Genomic DNA, 18,172 nt, shown 5'->3' on the forward strand with positions numbered 1-18,172 from the left:
GTCACCTCACGGGGCCCAGCAGGAGCCAGCGGCGGCGGCAGCCGCGATTAAAACAGCGCTCCTTAAAGCGGTGTCCAGGGGGCTTATAAGACGGAGTGGGAGAGGCACTCACCGGAGGATCCCCACGGAGGAAGGTAGCGGCACACCCCGGAAGATAGCTGGGGTCAGGAGCGGCAACGTTAGCGGAGGCACAACCCGCGGACCACGGAGGCTCCAAACTCGAGGCCGCGGCTTCAGGGGGAGAAGTAGGCCTCAATCGAGCAGGGGGCTCAAATCGCTCCAATAGTCCGGGCTATGGAGCCAGGGTGGTGTGGGCTCCCACAGGTGTCTGAGCAGCGATGTGTCAAGTGGGTAAGACGCAGGCTCTTCTCTATAAAGGACAGGTAAGGCAGGAGCTGTATAAAGCCACGTCTGTCCACTCTGCCAGTTAGGCCACGCCCCCCTAGGTGCACATATTTCTGATGGAGCACAGACCATGCTATATGTTGTGTTATCCTATAATGGAATTGGCCTGACATGAATCTCTGCTGGCAGTTTGTACTGAAGAGGATAGATTATGCAGTTTAGTAATTAGCTTTAATGTTTTTACTACATTTGTTTTTTTAGGAGAATATATTTTTGTGCCATGTAGATATATATGACAAAATACATTCTTCTAGTGCATGGCAATAGTGCCTGGTAATTCCATTGGGTGACCCTTTTACACATAACTCCTATGTGGTGGAGCGCTGTTTAAAAGGGGTCACCCAAAGGAATGACCATTATGGACCCAGGCAGTCAATGATGGCAAATGGTCCTCTGAGGGTTCAGGAACCAAACAATTTGGCTTCTGCTCCTTGGTTCGCAGTGTTGCAATGTTCCTCATTCAAAACAAATGTATAGTGTATATTTGTTTCCACCTTCTTCTGGACTTGCACAGATTTATCATAGAACATTGGAGAAGTCGTCCTCTTTCCTATCCTTTCCAAATTGCGCCCTCTCTTCTCCCACAAAGGGCCTGATTCAGAGTTGTACATAAATCGGATGGTTTAATTGCTTATGCACAACTCTGTTTTATCGATCAGTGCATGCGCAGGATGTGTACTGCTCATGTAACCTATAGATGTGGCCCCCTGCCAACCTGCACCCTACATTCGATGAGGAGAGGGCAAGATGCCGACAGTGTCTTCCTTCCTTTACATCCGGTAGTGACTGGCTACATCGCTCTGGGCGACAGCTGTCAGTCCACCCCTCCTGCATGCCCCTGGTTTGCCAGCACTCTGTTTACAAAATAGATGTCATGTGCTGAATGCAAAAGTCTGAATCATTTCTACTAACAGGGATGCTAGGTATCCTGATGACTACCACCTGTCTGTTGGGGCACCAACAGCAGTGTAGCAGAGGTCTAGATCGGATGTCCTTTGCCACTCATACTGTTACATCTACTGTAGCTGGATATAACAGGCTAGATAGAGGTCACGTCAGCGCTAATGTTAGCGTGCAGGGCAGATTGTATAGGCCCAACAAGGTGAGATATAACTGTAAAATAAATAATTTAGAAGTAATATAAAGAAAACTACCTTAGAATAATGTTTCCTAGGTATAGTCCAGCTTTAAAAGGATAAATATTAATATGACAGGGCGTGCTTACTCTACCACTGTCTTAGTGTTCACCCTTACCCCCAGGAACCTACATTACAGGCCACTCCCGCAGGTATTACTTGCCTGCCAGACTTTCACCGACATTGACTTGCCAACTGTAGGAGAATTAGTCCCTACCAGCACTTGGAAACACTTCATTGTGGGTGTTGTGTATAGCTACTGTAGTACGTCTTAGCTGTTGTACCTCTTCCTGAGCGGTTACTTGGGATCAGGACTGCAGAGTAACAGGCAGAGCTTGATTCAGGGTTCAACACAGGACAGCTGGAGAACAGATTAGAGTATTAGCTCTCAGCTGAAGCTCAAAAGAATACAGCAGGTAATAGGTGTCATGTAAGGAGAATGGTGTTTATTGCTCATAAGTCCTTACAAAGACAGTTACACACCCTTTTGTGGTAGGGATGATATGTGGAAGTTGAAGATGTTATACACAATATAGCGACATATGGTCTGTGGCGGTGGTTAGCATTGCTGTTCCATGCACTGAGGGCCTGGCCAGAATCTATCCCTTGACCAATCTGTTTGGCGATTTTAGTGTTCTCCCTATGCTAGCATGGGTTTCCTCGGAATCGGTATGAAATAACGACGGCCGAATAGCCGCCAGTTCTCACACCAACGGTGGAAGCCCGATGATCTACAATCCCAACTGGGGCTGGTAAGTATGCTGAACCCCCCCCCCTCCCCACATGTAACCCTCCTTTAGTAGTATCTAACCCACTCTTTCCCGCACCCTAAACCTAACCCTCCCGGGGGGTGCCTAGCCCTAAACCCACCTCCCTGTAGCCTAGAGCTGGGTACACACGGAAAGATACATTGGGCGATCAATTGATCGGTCAATGTATCTGCTGCCCATCGGGCAGTGTGTACCCGCGATATGTCGGTGAACATCGGCGTTCACCGGCATATAGCACTGGCTATGCTGCAGAGCCGATGGACAGATATGTCTTCAGACATATCAGTCCATCGGTAGGTCTGTACGAGCGGTCTGCAGACCACCCGTACACACACAGTGGTAGCCGCGAGTAGGGGGGTGGGACATGCCCCCTGGTCGCTGGGACCCGCAGATGATGGCCGTTCAGTGTGTATGAACGACCATCATCTGCAGATATAGCTGTCAGGTGTGTACCCACCTTAACACTAATCTCCCCTCGGGGGTGCCTAAACCGAAACCCCCATTCCCAGGCAAACTATACTTACCCAGCTGTGGATGATCGGGATGGCGGCGTCGGAATGCCGATATCCTGATGTCGTTCAGGATATTGGCGTCTGCATTATGGCGGGCGGCGGGATTCCGGCGTTGGTATATCGATGGGTAACTAACCACATCTCGTTTCCTCCCACTGTTCAAAAAACTGGTTGGATAATTTCCTTCTGACAAAAATGGACCCCTAGAATGTCATAAGTAATTTAGACTGTGAGGGCCTGATCGAGAACTGCACACAAATGCCATTGCAGCTGCCATCTCTCACATGCTAGAGACTCAGTCACTGTTCAAGTGTTTAGAGACGCCCACTGAAAGCGTGTCACATCTGCCATATTGTAGAGATCAGCAAATTGAGGATTTTTAACATGTAGAATTTCACTGATTCCTGACGGACCGGTGACCACCAGTTCGACTGGGATTGGTGAACTGGCTAATATATGCACACCCAGAAAATTGTGTTTATACTCTGACATGTCTGCGTTTCTCAAGCCACCCCGTTAACCCCCCCCCCCCCCCCTTAATGCTCAATTCCTGCATTTTTTTGCAAGGGAATCCTCTGTGAGTGTAATAGCAATTCTATCGCTGCATTTCCGCAGTGTGGCATACATGCATGCGCTTTGGCTAACACTCAATCGCGTTAACATTTTTGCGCGCGGATCTGAATCAGGCCCTAAATTCCTATAGAGCAAGGACAACTCTTTGTCGCATAATATGACTGGTGCTGAATAAAAAATAATAAAAAAAGTATACAGTGGGAGACGAAAGGAGAAATAAATTCAAATAGGCAAATTTAAATACTGATTTAATTCTAATGGATGTTTGATAAGGATACTGGCAATATACCTCTATACGCTCCTACCTATACCTTCTAAAACCTGCCTATAAACCTCTAAAATTGACGCTATTTGCGTACGCAGTCATACAGTAAAATAAAGACTTTAGACCTTGAACATGTTTCCAAAGCACAAAGTATTTTTCAACCAAAGTACAGATAATACACGCTGTGATCGAAGTACAATTTAGCGCAAAGAAATTATACAGACCCAAGATACAGTTATTACATATGCAAAAAAAATGATTAAACTTCAAACGAGAGAGAGATGTCTGCTGTGAGCACATTTCCAAGATGGCTGATGACGGGGTGTGTGTGTGTGTGTGGGGGGGGGTTGTTAGGGCCCATCCTATTGTTCAAACCGCATGGTCTCCGAACACAAACTCCATTTTGAATGTAAGAAAACTTACAATGTTGTAACTCTGTAAATCATATCCATTAATGATCATACTTATAATAACTACAACAACCTATTTGTACAATACAACAACAAAACTGAGTAGAATTATAACTATAACAACAAGACTATTAATTCACAACTTCCACGAATCAAGCACATGTTTCAATGGGGGGGGGGGGGGGGGAGTATCACATGTAATGCCATTGTCTAACCCACGTGCTGGTAGCCATCTTTAACAAAAACTGCAGTGTCTATCTTACACACGATTATTACTTGTACCATTCAAAGCAGTTATTAATTAAACTTCCATGATATAACACTGATACCAGCCTGTGATTACATTCATGATACTATACAAACTTATTCAGATAGTAATTACCATATAGTAGCCAAAATACCAGTACTCACAATACACAATTCTATCATAACACTGAAATAACACCAAACCCATGCCAGTCTTATTGCCATAATCACACTATTAATAATTCACCATTCCAATGAATCAAGTTCATGGTACCAGGCCCATATCACAAAAGGAACAACACATGGAACCAAGTATGTATGTATATCTCAGTCAGACCCATATTGAATACTACTTTTTCAAATTCACTTCATTATTAAATGTTAACACAGCCTTTACCAGACTACAATACAAACGTGTTACACATATAGTCTACTACAGATTGAGACAAACTTGCTACAAATACACTAACTACCCAAGGGATATTCAAAGCATTACAGCTTGATAACCTTGCTGTTAATCACCATATAATCACTACACACCATCTATATAAGCTATAAACAGATTAATACAAATACCCAAATAGACTAACTAATGTACAGTTTACTTAGCCATTATGAGTAGATATCTCCAGGCCTCCTGGGGAATGAAGCTGCATTTTGGCCTTCTGGGGGAGGGGGGTCTGCTCTGCCTGTGTCTCCTTGCAAGAATGTGTGTTCCCAGTGTGTCCCTGTAAGGGTGTCCACAGTGTAAAAGCCATACCCCTCCCCTCACATGTGAAAAGGGCCTCCCAAACCCCCATCTTGTAAATCCTATCCCAGCAGTGTGATACAAATGCTAAACAGGTCACTTCAAATGGACACAGATCAGCCTCCAAAAGCTTGCTGTCCCCTTATTCCCCCCTTGCATGCATAACTAAGCTGCTAACATTTTACAAGGTACATTTTGGTGTTTTAACGCTCTACGGTCCATAAGTTGAGAATGCATGTTGCGATCTTCACCCCGATGATACCGGAAAACTGTTGAGAAAGTGCACATCAGTATAACACCAAACACGGCTTGCTTATGTATTAAACCTTATATACCAAATAGTCTTTATTTCACAGCATTTGTAATAAATGAATAAAACTTGGATCTTTTACTTTATAGCTATGGAACCTTTTGTGTAAGTGTGCATTATGTAAGTATTAGGGGTTTGGGAAAAGACGCTAGTTTGCTATGTGATTGCAAATGCATGCAGCTAATAAACGGCGTTCGCATGTAGGATATTATGCATTCGCTAATGTGCGACATATTAACAGCGCAACTGTATGTATTAGTGTGCGTATGAGGTATGGTAAAATATGCGATCACATGATGCTAATAGTAGCATCGCCATATGTACTTAAGTGTGAGTTTAGCTAAAATGGCGCTGGGCGGCCATTCGCAAAATGGCGTCTTGCAGATTCTTGTTTCTAAAATGGAGTCTAGCTGCCATTCGCAAGATGGTGTCGCGCAAGCTAATTTTTACGCTGATTCCGTCTCAGCCACTAATCCAGCTTCGACAGTCCACCCTTTGATAGCGAACAACATGCTATCACACTCTGGTTTAAAAATATCAATTTAGGCTTACATATATATATATTTGATGTTATTACGGGATGGCACAAGGTGGTTCTTAATCCATCAATCATGTGTCACTAGGAGGGGACATAAAACTACCATTATACGCACACCTCGGATCTTGGAAGATCATGGGAGAGATGTGGGGATGCACCAATCCTATAAAGGAAGTCTTGAGGGGGAATAGGGACTTACATTATTTGAGGTGTTTATGAAATAACATTTTAATAATACATTTTGTGCACGTCTAATTATAATACATTATATGATGGTATTTCCTAGTTCAAGGTTGTAATGCAGTTCTATATTTACCTCAGTATTCATATTGCCATTATTGGCCACCATCAGAATTTCATTCTTTCATTTTACTCTATCTTTACATTTTCCACACTTCAACACATTAGGAACACACTTGACACATATGCCAATTACTATGATGACAACCAGTATAAGGATCAGGAGTTTACCTATGCTTGCGATAATTTCCTGGACCCACTCCCCTAGACCTGAGAACCACTTCATTGGGTTCAACCATGAAACCCATTCCTCTACCTTCTCTACTTTAGCCGCTGAAGCATTATGGTTCTTCCGAAATTCCTATTTTAGCTGCAGAATTTCATCCATCTTCCGGTCTATCACCTTGGGGTCACTGGTGTTAATAGTAATATATGTGCAGCACTTTACTCCAAACTAGGTGGCCAAAGTTACGCAATACCCTCCCGTGACAGCTGTTAAATAATTTAGCACTAGTCTGTGTTGCACCAGTTCTTTCTTGTACGCTTACAATTCCCTACCTGTATACCTGAAGGTGTCATCATACATCTCGGTGATATTATCTTATCAATTTAGCAAGATCTTGGCTATATCTAAAATTTTGCGTACCCCGAGCAATCCTGGTGGGATCCAATGCGACTAAAACTTGAAAGCCAGTTGTCTCACTAATTAACTGAGTGGCTTTATGCACGTCACCAGGTATCATATTTCTTTGGTCTCTGTGTTCATACTGTGTGTGAAGATATGGTGATGGTGTGTTTTTTATGAATACCAAGCATTTCAACATGTGTAAGGGTCATAATTTCTGGAAGTATTCTTCCCAAATAACATAACAATTGCAATACTAAGATTGGTCAGACACTCCCCTGATTTGGCATAGCACTCCTCCTCCTGACTCAACTCCATCAGCACTGCCATCAGCTCCCATCTCCTCTATCGGTCCCCCATCACAGAAACTGGGTATCCCCAAACAGATCATCACGACAAAAACTCTGGAAGAAAGAACTAGGATGACCACAGCAGACCACTCCATTGCTGGAAGCACTGATCTACACATTTCTTTAGCTCAGGTATCTCACCGCACCTTTTAACCCTCCCGGAACAGGCTCGCAATCGACAGGTTCACGTTATCTGCTTCGACTCTGCCCAGTATCTCCACCGGTTGGTTGACATTTCTACAGTGAGTGGAATGGACCCATGTATCTCTCTCGGCCACCTTCAGCAACACCTGATACGGACCTTCCCAATGATCAGTCAAACAACCTGAGCTAAAAAAAAAATTCGGATCATAACAAATTTCCCAGGTTTGACATCATGACAGTTTGCATCAGACATGTTAGTTAATAACACTTTCAATTTCTGTTATTCTTACTCATCTTCATGAGACCCTGCACAGTAACCTCATTATCATATTTTCACATGAGGCTGCCTGTTAAACAGTATCTCAAAGGGGGACAGATAAAAAGACAGTCTGGGATGATCTTGATATTAATACCTATCAACTTACACATGTTCTGGAAGACGTCACCTGTGAAATGAGTACCCCTATCACTTTTAATAATTCTAGGGATATTGTATCTGCATACAAATTCCTGCAATTAAATCCTGTTATCAATAGCTACTGCTCTAAATATTGCCTGGGCCCCTGGGTTGGACAGTATTCCGAGTATTTGACCTTAGCCTGGCATGGCTGCCATTTGTCCTTAGCAACCTTGTGTCCTGTGTGTTAGAGATAAAGCACAACAGTTTAATATCATTTAAACATGACCTACATACAACAATAAATTGTCCACATTTTAAATTAGAACAGATCCATTGGCAGGTTGGAAAGATTGAGGTTGGGCATGAAGATATGAGTTTGGATGTTGTGTGGGGTGTGTATTTTGACCGTGTGTGGTAAGTGCGTTGCGGTGTTATTTGCATTACTTCTAGAGCTTAAATACTAACGGCCAGTAGTTTCTCGCTCTGGGTCTCTCTCTTTTTAGAGATGTTACTTAAGAGAGGGTACAAATTACTTGTTACATTTTTATGGGTTTTTCTTCATGACTATCTGCACCCCCATCCACATAAGGTGGCGGTGGTGCGCGTGAACTACTGGCAATACCTTCCGCAACACTACCTTGCCGCACGTGTGTGCCATTTTGCGGCTCGCACGCATTGCAATCCAGCGCTGCGGGTGTATTTGCTGGCAATGCTAGTTTGTTTCGCTTGCACATTTTTAAGCCACGCATCCCCTTTATGCTGCCACAATTTTAAACATTTATATTATTTTACTTTTTTCTCTCAAGAACGCATCAGACTGATGTGATCCGGGACATTATCCAATACATCTTTATCAAAACTACCAATCCTGGGAAATGGTCTAACACTCTTCATCGTTATTTTAAACCATACGTCACAATACCTTATTGCATAAGTACCTTACTTAGTATGCATAATACGACGGGCAGATCCAAGCGGCGCTTCCATTAGCAGCACATCATTGTCTAACATTTCTATTGTTTGCGTGGCTCCCATCTTGGGACAACTCCTACGTTTTTCAATAAAAATTTAAACTGGTGAAAGACAATTAAGATACTTTCACTTACCTGCGGACGCCTTTGAAATAGGGTGTATCTGCAAACCCTGTGGAGGACTTCTAGATGCTTCCACTAACCTACGGAAGTAAAGGCTGCTTCCGCTCAGCAATCCCTTTTTGACTACCTTTCAACTGCTAGGGGGCAGCAAAGTACCCTTTGTGTTCCAGTTGATTTCGTCCACCCTCCCACCAGCTCACAATCACAATTTAACCATAATTATGTGGTTCAATTATAGTGTTCAAATAAGCCTAACAGATCACACACATTACTGAACGCTATAATCACGCTGGGGGCCGAACCCTAACAAAAATAACAACCCATACACCTGCTTTGTGTAAAGTAAACGGTATGCTGCTACCGAGTCACTAGGCCAACTCCTGCGCCTAGCACTTAAGGGTCCTACGATACCCTTAACATTTAGGTCCCGTGTTATACCCTAAACAAATACTCACTGATACACACTTTTTTCCTGCGCAGAAAAATACATGTTAACCCAGTTATTGGCAACAATTGACAATGTGACCTTATCGGCTTTGTTTAAACACCTGGCAGCACTACCAGAAATACGTATACGCTATTTGTGCGACTAGTCGCATACACAATAATGCGACTAGTACACAGCCGTTTGACTTAACGTTAACTGCGTACGCAAAAGTGTTGCTATTATGCACGCAAAAATGCGACTCAGCCGCGTGCGCACTACGGTACCCTTTTTATCGTAAAATACTATCAACAAAGGAAAACAGCTTTTTCCTTTCTTGTCCCTGGATTCTAATCAGCGTACCTTGACTCACACGATAACGGATAGCGATCTCTCAGCATAGAGTGGTTACAGGGAAAACTGCATGTGGCCACTATCCACCCTTTGGTGAGATATCGATAACCGTATTTTATCGTGTGAACAGGTAAGTGAGCTCACACTATGAGCCCCCATCTAAGGATACTGGCAATATACCTCTATACGCTCCTACCTATACCTTCTAAAACCTGCCTATAAACCTCTAAAATTGACGCTATTTGCGTACGCAGTCATACAGTAAAATAAAGACTTTAGACCTTGAACATGTGTTTCCAAAGCACAAAGTATTATTCAACCAAAGTACAGATAATACACGCTGTGATCTAAGTACAATTTAGCGCAAAGAAATTATACAGACCCAAGATACAGTTATTACATATGCAAAAAAACTGATTAAACAGTGGGCACGATTCAATTCAGCGCGATATAAATAGCGCCGGGAGATAGCTCCCGGAGCTATTCAATTCATCGCGCTGTTAGGTCGGGGGAAGGCTCGTTATCGCGCCTTAAACAGGGTTTTAGATGCGATAACGGGCATTCCCTGACCTAACTTCCCGGCGTGAGGCTGTTTTCCCGGCGCTAAGGGCAGAAAACAGCCTCGCGCCGGGACTTTTGTCTGATTTCTCTCATCCCCGGAGGGATGAGAGAAGAAATCATTAGTCGGACTTGTCAGTGCGGTGTATTGAATAGCTCCGGGAGCTCACTCCCGGAGCTATTTACATCGCGCTGAATAGAATCGAGCCCAATGAGAAAGAGAGAGAGAGAGATGTCTGCTGTGAGCACATTTCCAAGATGGCTGATGAGGGTGTGTGTGTGTGTGGGGGGGTTGTTAGGGCCCGTCCTATTGTTCAAACCGCATGGTCTCCGAACACAAACTCCATTTTGAATGTAAGAAAACTCACATAATGTTGTAACTCTGTAAATCATATATCCATTAATGATCATACTTATAATAACTACAACAACATATTTGTACTATACAACAACAAAACTGAGTAGAATTATAACTATAAAAACAAGACTATTAATTCACAACTTCCATGAATCAAGCACATGTTTCAATGGGGGGGAGGGGAGTATCACATGTATTGCTAACCCACATGCTGGTAGCCATCTTTAACAAAAACTGCAGTGTCTATCTTACACACGATTATTACTTGTACCATTCAAAGCTGTTATTAAACTTCCATGATATAACACTGATACCAGCCTATGATTACATTAATGATACTATACAAACTTATTCAGATAGTAATTATCATATAGTAGCCAAAATACCAGTACTCACAATATACAATTCTATCATAAAATAACACCAAACCCATGCCAGTCTTATTGCCATAATCACACTTAATCATTCACCATTCCAATGAATCAAGTTCATGGTACTAGGCCCATATCACAATAGGAACAACACATGGAACCAAGTATGTATGTATATCTCAGTCAGACCCATATTGAATACTACTTTTTCAAATTCACTTCATTATTAAATATTAACACAGCCGTTACCAGACTACAATACAAACGTGTTACACATATAGTCTATTACAGATTGAGACAAACTTGCTACAAATACACTAACTACCCAAGGGATATTCAAAGCATTACAGCTTGATAACCTTGCTGTTAATCACCATATTAATCACTACACACAATCTATATAAGCTATAAACAGATTAATACAAACTTGATACAAATACCCAAATAGGCTAACTAATGTACAGTTTACTTAGCCACTATGAGTAGATATCTCCAGGCCTCCTGGGGAATGAAGCTGCATTTTGGCCTCCTTCTGGGGGAGGGGGGTCTGCTCTGCCTGTGTCTCTGGTGTCTCCTTGCAAGAATGTGTGTTCCCAGTGTAAACGCCATACTCCTCCCTTCACCTGTGAAAAGGGCCTCCCAAACCCCTACCTTGAAACTCCTATCCCACCAGTGTGATACAAATGCTAAACAGGTCACTTAAAATGGACACAGATTAGCCTCCAAAAGCTTGCTGTCCCCTTATTCTCCCCCCCCCCCCTGCATGCATAACTAAGCTGCTAACATTTTACAAGGTACATTTTGGTGTTTTAACTCTCTACGGTCCATAAGTTGAGAATGCATGTTGCGATCTTCACCCCGATGATACCGGAAAACTGTTGAGAAAGTGCACATCAGTATAACACCAAACACGGCTTACTTATCATGTATTAAACCTTATTTACCAAATAGTCTTTTTCTACTTCAGGGTCCATAGGGTATCCACAGGATACCTTGGGGTATAGGCGATGGCGGCAGACATCCAGGCACCACAGAGTTAAAAACTTCTCCATCCTCCCAGGATGCACTGGGGTCCCTCTCCTATACCCCGCCCCCAAGCCTCAGGCACTCAGTTTTCGTCGGTGCCTGGTCGAAGTCGGATGCACTGTTCAGAGTGGGGATCTGCACGGCCCCTGAAGTTCTTCAATGCAGCTGTGGCTGCACATCTAACGAGCAGACAACATGGACAGTCTGTACTGACGTCCATGTCACCGCTCCTACACCCCGCTGGTACCGGAACGCCGGTACTGATCCGGGGATGCTGGTGGGTGACTGGGGTCACAGCTAGCGGTGGCCCCGGTTGCCCGGACTGTGGCCGGATTTATGGGGGTTCAGGTAAGCGGCAAGGTCCTGCGGTGGGTCCCAGCCGAATAGCACAGTCCTTAGTCCCCAGGCAGGGGGCTCCCTGGGGACTGGCTGCAGTGTGGAACCAGGCTACTGATCCCTGCGCTTTCCACTACCCCCTGGGACTGAGGACTGGACAGAAACAGTAAATGTCCAGCGTCCCAGGGGTTAAATGCATGCCAGGGGAGCGTGCTTTCCCTGCTAAGCAGCCGGCGCCTCCCCCGCTGCACATGGCCTCTGCACAAGGTGGTTATGCATCTGCATGCGCTCCGCCCCCGGACCAGCCCTCCCTCTGCTCCTCGGTGGCCATTTTAATACATGTGGCAAACGCTGCTGGAAGCTGTTAACGCGGGCATCGTGGTCTGGGTCCCCCTGCATACCTCTCCGGTGCAAGGTCAGTGTATGCAGTGCTGTTTCCTACCAGGCTGAGGTCTGGTTAGTTGATGAAGCACAGATACTGCAGGGTTTTCAATATTCTGCATTGTATGTGACTTTGGGCTAGCGCTGCTGTCTGTTACTTTCACATACTGTCAGCTATTTTCCCTGTCCCTTTCTTTTTCTCTGCTAACAAGCCCTTGCGGTGCGGTGTTGCAAGGGGGATTTATACCTCACTATAGTGAAGTGCGGTGGTCACATACAGCTCCGGGTCACACACTCAGTATGTCTGACAGTGAGCACGATTTACTCATTCCGCCTAAGTGTACTGTATGCAAGGTACCATTGGCAGAGGGTGATGGTAACTCTGATGGATTATGTAAGGCGTGCCTGCGGTTGGCACGGCCTATTTCTGTTACTACACTTGTGCAGGAGCTACCATGGACTTGTTTTGCTACGGCACTTACTACCCTGGTGGGCCAGTTAGGACCCCCAGATGGGGTCTCACAGCAGTCTATGGTGCCGTCCCATATGCAGGGGTTTCCTATACAGTTAATAGTACCTCAGAGTTTCCCGTTGTCGCCCCATCAGGTCATCCATGAACCTGCGTGGGCTAATCTACCTCAGTACAACAGCTATCAGAGGTGTTACAGGGCGAGTCGTCTGTGCGGGCGCAGAAGCGTCAGCTGCAACCTCATCAAGATCAGGATGCTGTGACGACAGATGATGGCTCATACGTGCTTTGCGCACGGCCTTGGTTATTGAGGATGACGCTCCTCCTGTAGCTAAATCAAAATATGCCTTTTTCAAGGATATTAAAAGTGATGCTACGGTGTTTCCCCTATCTGATCAGCTAGTGGATCATTTAGAGGAGGCGTGGAAAATGCCGGGTAAGCGTTACAAGCCCCCTAGACAGTTTGCGGTGGCATACCCTTTTGCAGATAATTATTTTGCAAAATGGGATAACCCACCACAAGTGGATTCACATGTCTAGTAAAGAGTGCTACGTTGCCTATGCCCTCTATGTCCTCCTTAAAGGATCCAACGGATCGCAGGGTAGAAATATGTTTGAAAATGATTTATTCCCTTGCAGGAGTGTCCAGACCGACTTTGGCCGTGTGATGGGTGGCAAGAGCTATGGAGCACTGGGCTGATACCTTGGAGGCATCCCTGGACCCAGACTCATCAACTGAACAGGTGGAGTTGGTGGGTAATTTAAGGGACTCAGCTACCTTCATTAATGAGGCAGCTTTAGATATGGGCCTCATGGCATCCAAGATCTACTCGGCAGCAGTGGCGGCTCGTCGTATCCTGTGGCTGCGTTCTTGGAAGGCGGATGGAGGGGTTACCCTTCAATGGAGAAGTGCTGTTTGGCCCTGATCTAGACAAAATTGTGCATACTTCGGCAGCAGCTAAGTCTGCGTGTCTGTCTTCCACTATTGTCCCATCAGGAGCGGGTTCTTCATCTTTTCGGCCCTACAGAATGCAGAACAGACCCATGGTACAGTCCTTTCCTAGGAGGACTGCCGCCAAGAGACCTGCAAAGCCCAGGAAGCAGGCCTGGAGTACCAGACGTCCCACTCCCAAGTCCGATGACAAACCTTCAGCCTGACGGGATGGGCCTCTCTTTGGGGGACCTCAAAGTGGGAGGCCGACTTCTGAAATTCGCCCAAAGCTGGTGTCTGACCACTTCAGATACATGGGTCAGAGAAGTGGTCTCTCAGGGGTACGCCCTCTTCTTCTGCAGGAGGCCTCCCAGCCGGTTTTTCACCACGGGCCTTCCGTCCAATCAGGACAAGGCCCGGGAACTCAAGAAGGTAATGCACTTGATGCTCCAGAATGGAGTTATAGTGCCAATTCCTTTGTCTCAGAAGGGAATGGGGTATTACTCCAATCTTTTTCTGGTGCAGAAACCCAATGGGTCCTAACAGCCAATACTCAACCTCAAATCCCTCAACAAATTTCTGAGGGTTCCTTGGTTCAGGATGGAGACCCTGTGTTCCATTATTTTAGCAATGGAACCTGGGGATTTCATGGTGTCGCTGGATATTCAGGATGCTTACCTGCATATCCCTATTGTCCCAGCACACCAGTGCTTCCTCAGATTTGCAGTGGTCAAGGACCACTTCCAGTTTCAGGCTCTGCCCTTTGGTCTGGCTACAGCACCTCGGGTGTTCACCAAAGTTATGGCCGTCATGGCAGCCCACCTGCGGTTGCAGGGAGTCCGCCTGTTACCTTATCTGAATGATCTCCTGTTACTGGCGGAGTCCTCAGAGAAACTTCAGCGCCATCTGCAACTAACAGTCTCTGTATTGCAGTCTCTCGGCTGGCTGATAAGTTGGTCCTCCCTGGTACCATCACAGAGGATGCTCCATCTAGGAGCTCTGTTGGATTCCCAACATCAGAGGATCTTGGTGATGGGAGAAAAGATCTCTGCATTACAGGCAAAGGTCCGTCTTTGCCTGCAGAGTCGCCGGGTGTCTATTCACTCGGCAATGAGGTTACTGGGATCCATGGTATCCATGTTCGACATGGTGGAGTTTGCCCAGTTTCACTCAAGACCTCTGCAGAAGTTGATCCTCTCCGGATGGAATGGGCCGCCCCAAAGGATAAAGACAGACTATGGTGCTTTCCCCAGCGGTGCGATTGTCTCTAGCCTGGTGGCTACAGACGGCTCACCTGAACAAGGGGCGCCCCTTTTGGAATGCAGACTGGGCCCTTCTGATGACGGATGCCGAGGCTGGGGAGCGGTGATGGGTCCACACTTCTTTCAGGGAAGGTGGACATCGGTAGAAGCTGCTCTTTCAATAAACATATTGGAACTGCGGGCAGTATTCAAGGCTCTCCAGCAAGCAAGACAGGTCCTGCAGGGTAAACCTGTGCAGGTACAGTCGGACAGCGCCACCATGGTGGCAAACATAAACCGTCAAGGAGGGACTCGCAGTCAGGCGGCTCTGACAGAGGTGTCCCGCATTCTAGTATGGGTGGAAAAGCATCTCACCGCAATATCAGCAGTGTTCATACCAGGAGTTCTCAACTGGGAAGCAGACTTTCTCAGCCGTCAAGACGTGCATCCAGGAGAATGGTCTCTTCACCAGGAGGTGTGTCAGCTACTGGTGAACAAGTGGGGCCTTCCAGAGATAGATCTCATGGCCTCACGACACAACAACAAACTGCCAATGTTCGGGTCAAGAACAAGAGACGCAAAGGCTTGTCTAGTGGACGCTCTGGCGGTCAAGTGGACCTTCCAGTATACGTACCTCTTCCCTCCGTTCTCCCTTCTTCCTCGATTGATACGCAAATTCAAGCAAGAAGGCGGCACGCTACTGCTGATTGCTCCAGCGTGGCACAGGCGGCACTGGTACACGGATCTTCAGAGTCTCTCAGTGGACACTCCGCTGTTGTTGCCTCAATGTCAGGACCACCTGCTATCTCAGGGTCCTTGCCTTTATCTTGACCTGAGTCGGCTGTCTTTGATGGCGTGACTATTGAGACTGCCCTCTTGAGGTCCAGAGGTTTCTCCAGTTCGGTGGTAAATTCCATGGTGAGAGCTCGTAAGCCTTCATCTGCCAACATCTACCATAAAGTGTGGTTGGCTTTCTTCCAGTGGTCTCACACTAGAGGTTATGCTCCTCAGGTGTTCAGATTGTCCAGGGTTCTGGCCTTCCTACAGGCGGGTTTAGACCAGGGGCTTCGCCTAGCTTCCCTGAAGGTACAGGTGTCTGCACTTTCAGTGTGGTTTCATCGTAGGATTGCTTCCTGATGTCCGCACCTTTATGCAAAGGGTGCTTCTTATTCAGCCTCCCTTGAACCACTGGGCTCAGTGGATTTGAAATGGCTAACCATTAAGACTGTATTCCTTCTGGCTATTGCTTCGGCCAGAAGGGTTTCGGAATTGGGAGCTCTCTTATGTAGACCTCCATTTCTAATTTTTCATAGAAACAGGGCTGTGCTGCGCACTCGTCCTGGGTTTCTTCCAAAGGTGGTATCTACTTGCCATATCAACGAGGAAATTACTGTACCATCGTTTACTTCACCGGACCTTTCGGTTGGTGAGGCCACCTTGGATGTAGTGCAGGCCTTGAAAATCTATGTGGACCGCACTTCTGTCTATTGGAAGTCAGACTCTTTGTTTGTCCTTTATGACTTCCATAAAAGAGGTTGGCCTGCCACTAAAGAAACATTGGCTGGCAGGATGGATTCGACTGGCTATCTCTGAAGCTTTTGCTCACGAGGGCCTTCCTGTTCCATCTTCTGTTAAGGCTCATTCTACTAGGTCTGTGGGTCCTTCGTGGGCAGCTCGATGTGGCGCCTCAGCTGTTCAGCTTTGCAAGGCGGCCACGTGGTCATCTGTCCATACTATCGTATGGTATTATACTTTTGATACCTACGCCTCTCAGGATGCTTCCTTCGGGCGACGGATTCTCCTCTCAGCACAGGAGCGTCCCCACCCTTGAAGGATACTGCTTTGGGACATCCCCAAGGTATCCTGTGGATACCCTATGGACCCTGAAGTAGAAAATATGAGATATGGTAAGAACTTACCCTTGTTATCTCTATTTCTACGAAGTCCATAGGGTTCCACAGGACTCCTGCCCTGACGCACCTGTACTGCAGATGGGCTGTGATTCTGGTCATTGGTTTTTCCGTCTCCGTCTGGTGAGAATGTGATTCTTGTGTGTTCCAGACTTTCTTCTCTCTTTATCCTCCTCCGGCCTATGGCTTGTGACGAAACTGAGTGCCTGAGGCTTGGGGCGGGGTATAGGAGAGGGACCCCAGTGCATCCTGGGAGGATGGAGAAGTTTTTAACTCTGTGGTGCCTGGATGTCTGCCGCCATCGCCTATACCCCAAGGTATCCTGTGGAACGCTATGGACTTCGTAGAAATAGAGATAACAAGGGTAAGTTCTTACCATATCTCATATTATTTCACAGCATTTGTAATAAATGAATAAAACTTGGATCTTTTACTTTATAGCTATGGAAACTTTTGTGTAAGTGTGCATTATGTAAGTATTAGGGGTTTGGGAAAAGATGCTAGTTTTGCTATGTGATTGTGCACGCATGCAGCTAATAAACGGCATTCGCATGCAGGATATGCATTCGTTAATGTGCGACATATGAACAGCGCAACTGTATGTATTAGTGTGCATATGAGGTATGGTAAAATATGCGATCGCATGATGCTAATAGTAGCATCGCCATATGTACTTAAGTGTGAGTTTAGCTAAAATGGCGCTGGGCAGCCATTTGCAAAATGGCATCTTGACGATTCTTGTTTCTAAAATGGAGTCTAGCTGCCATTCGCAAGATGGCGTCGCGCAAGCTAATTTTTACGCTGATTCCGTCTCAGCCACTAATCCAGCTTCAACATTGAGCAGGGTCTCCAACTTGGCAGAGGGCAGAAGTAGATTGGGCTGGGACTTTGGAGAAGGCCTTCATTAGCATGCCCCTGATCATTCATCCTGGTACATTCCTTACTTACAACCCAGGTGCTTCAACCTGGTGGTGATTACATAATAAGGGTATAATATCAAGGAATATCTCTGATCTTTAAAATGAGATTCAAACAATATAGTAGTCT

This window comes from Taudactylus pleione, unplaced genomic scaffold, assembly GCF_031769625.1.
Source record: "Taudactylus pleione unplaced genomic scaffold, aTauple2 ptg000082l, whole genome shotgun sequence".
In the NCBI taxonomy this organism is placed as follows: Eukaryota; Metazoa; Chordata; class Amphibia; order Anura; family Myobatrachidae; genus Taudactylus; species Taudactylus pleione.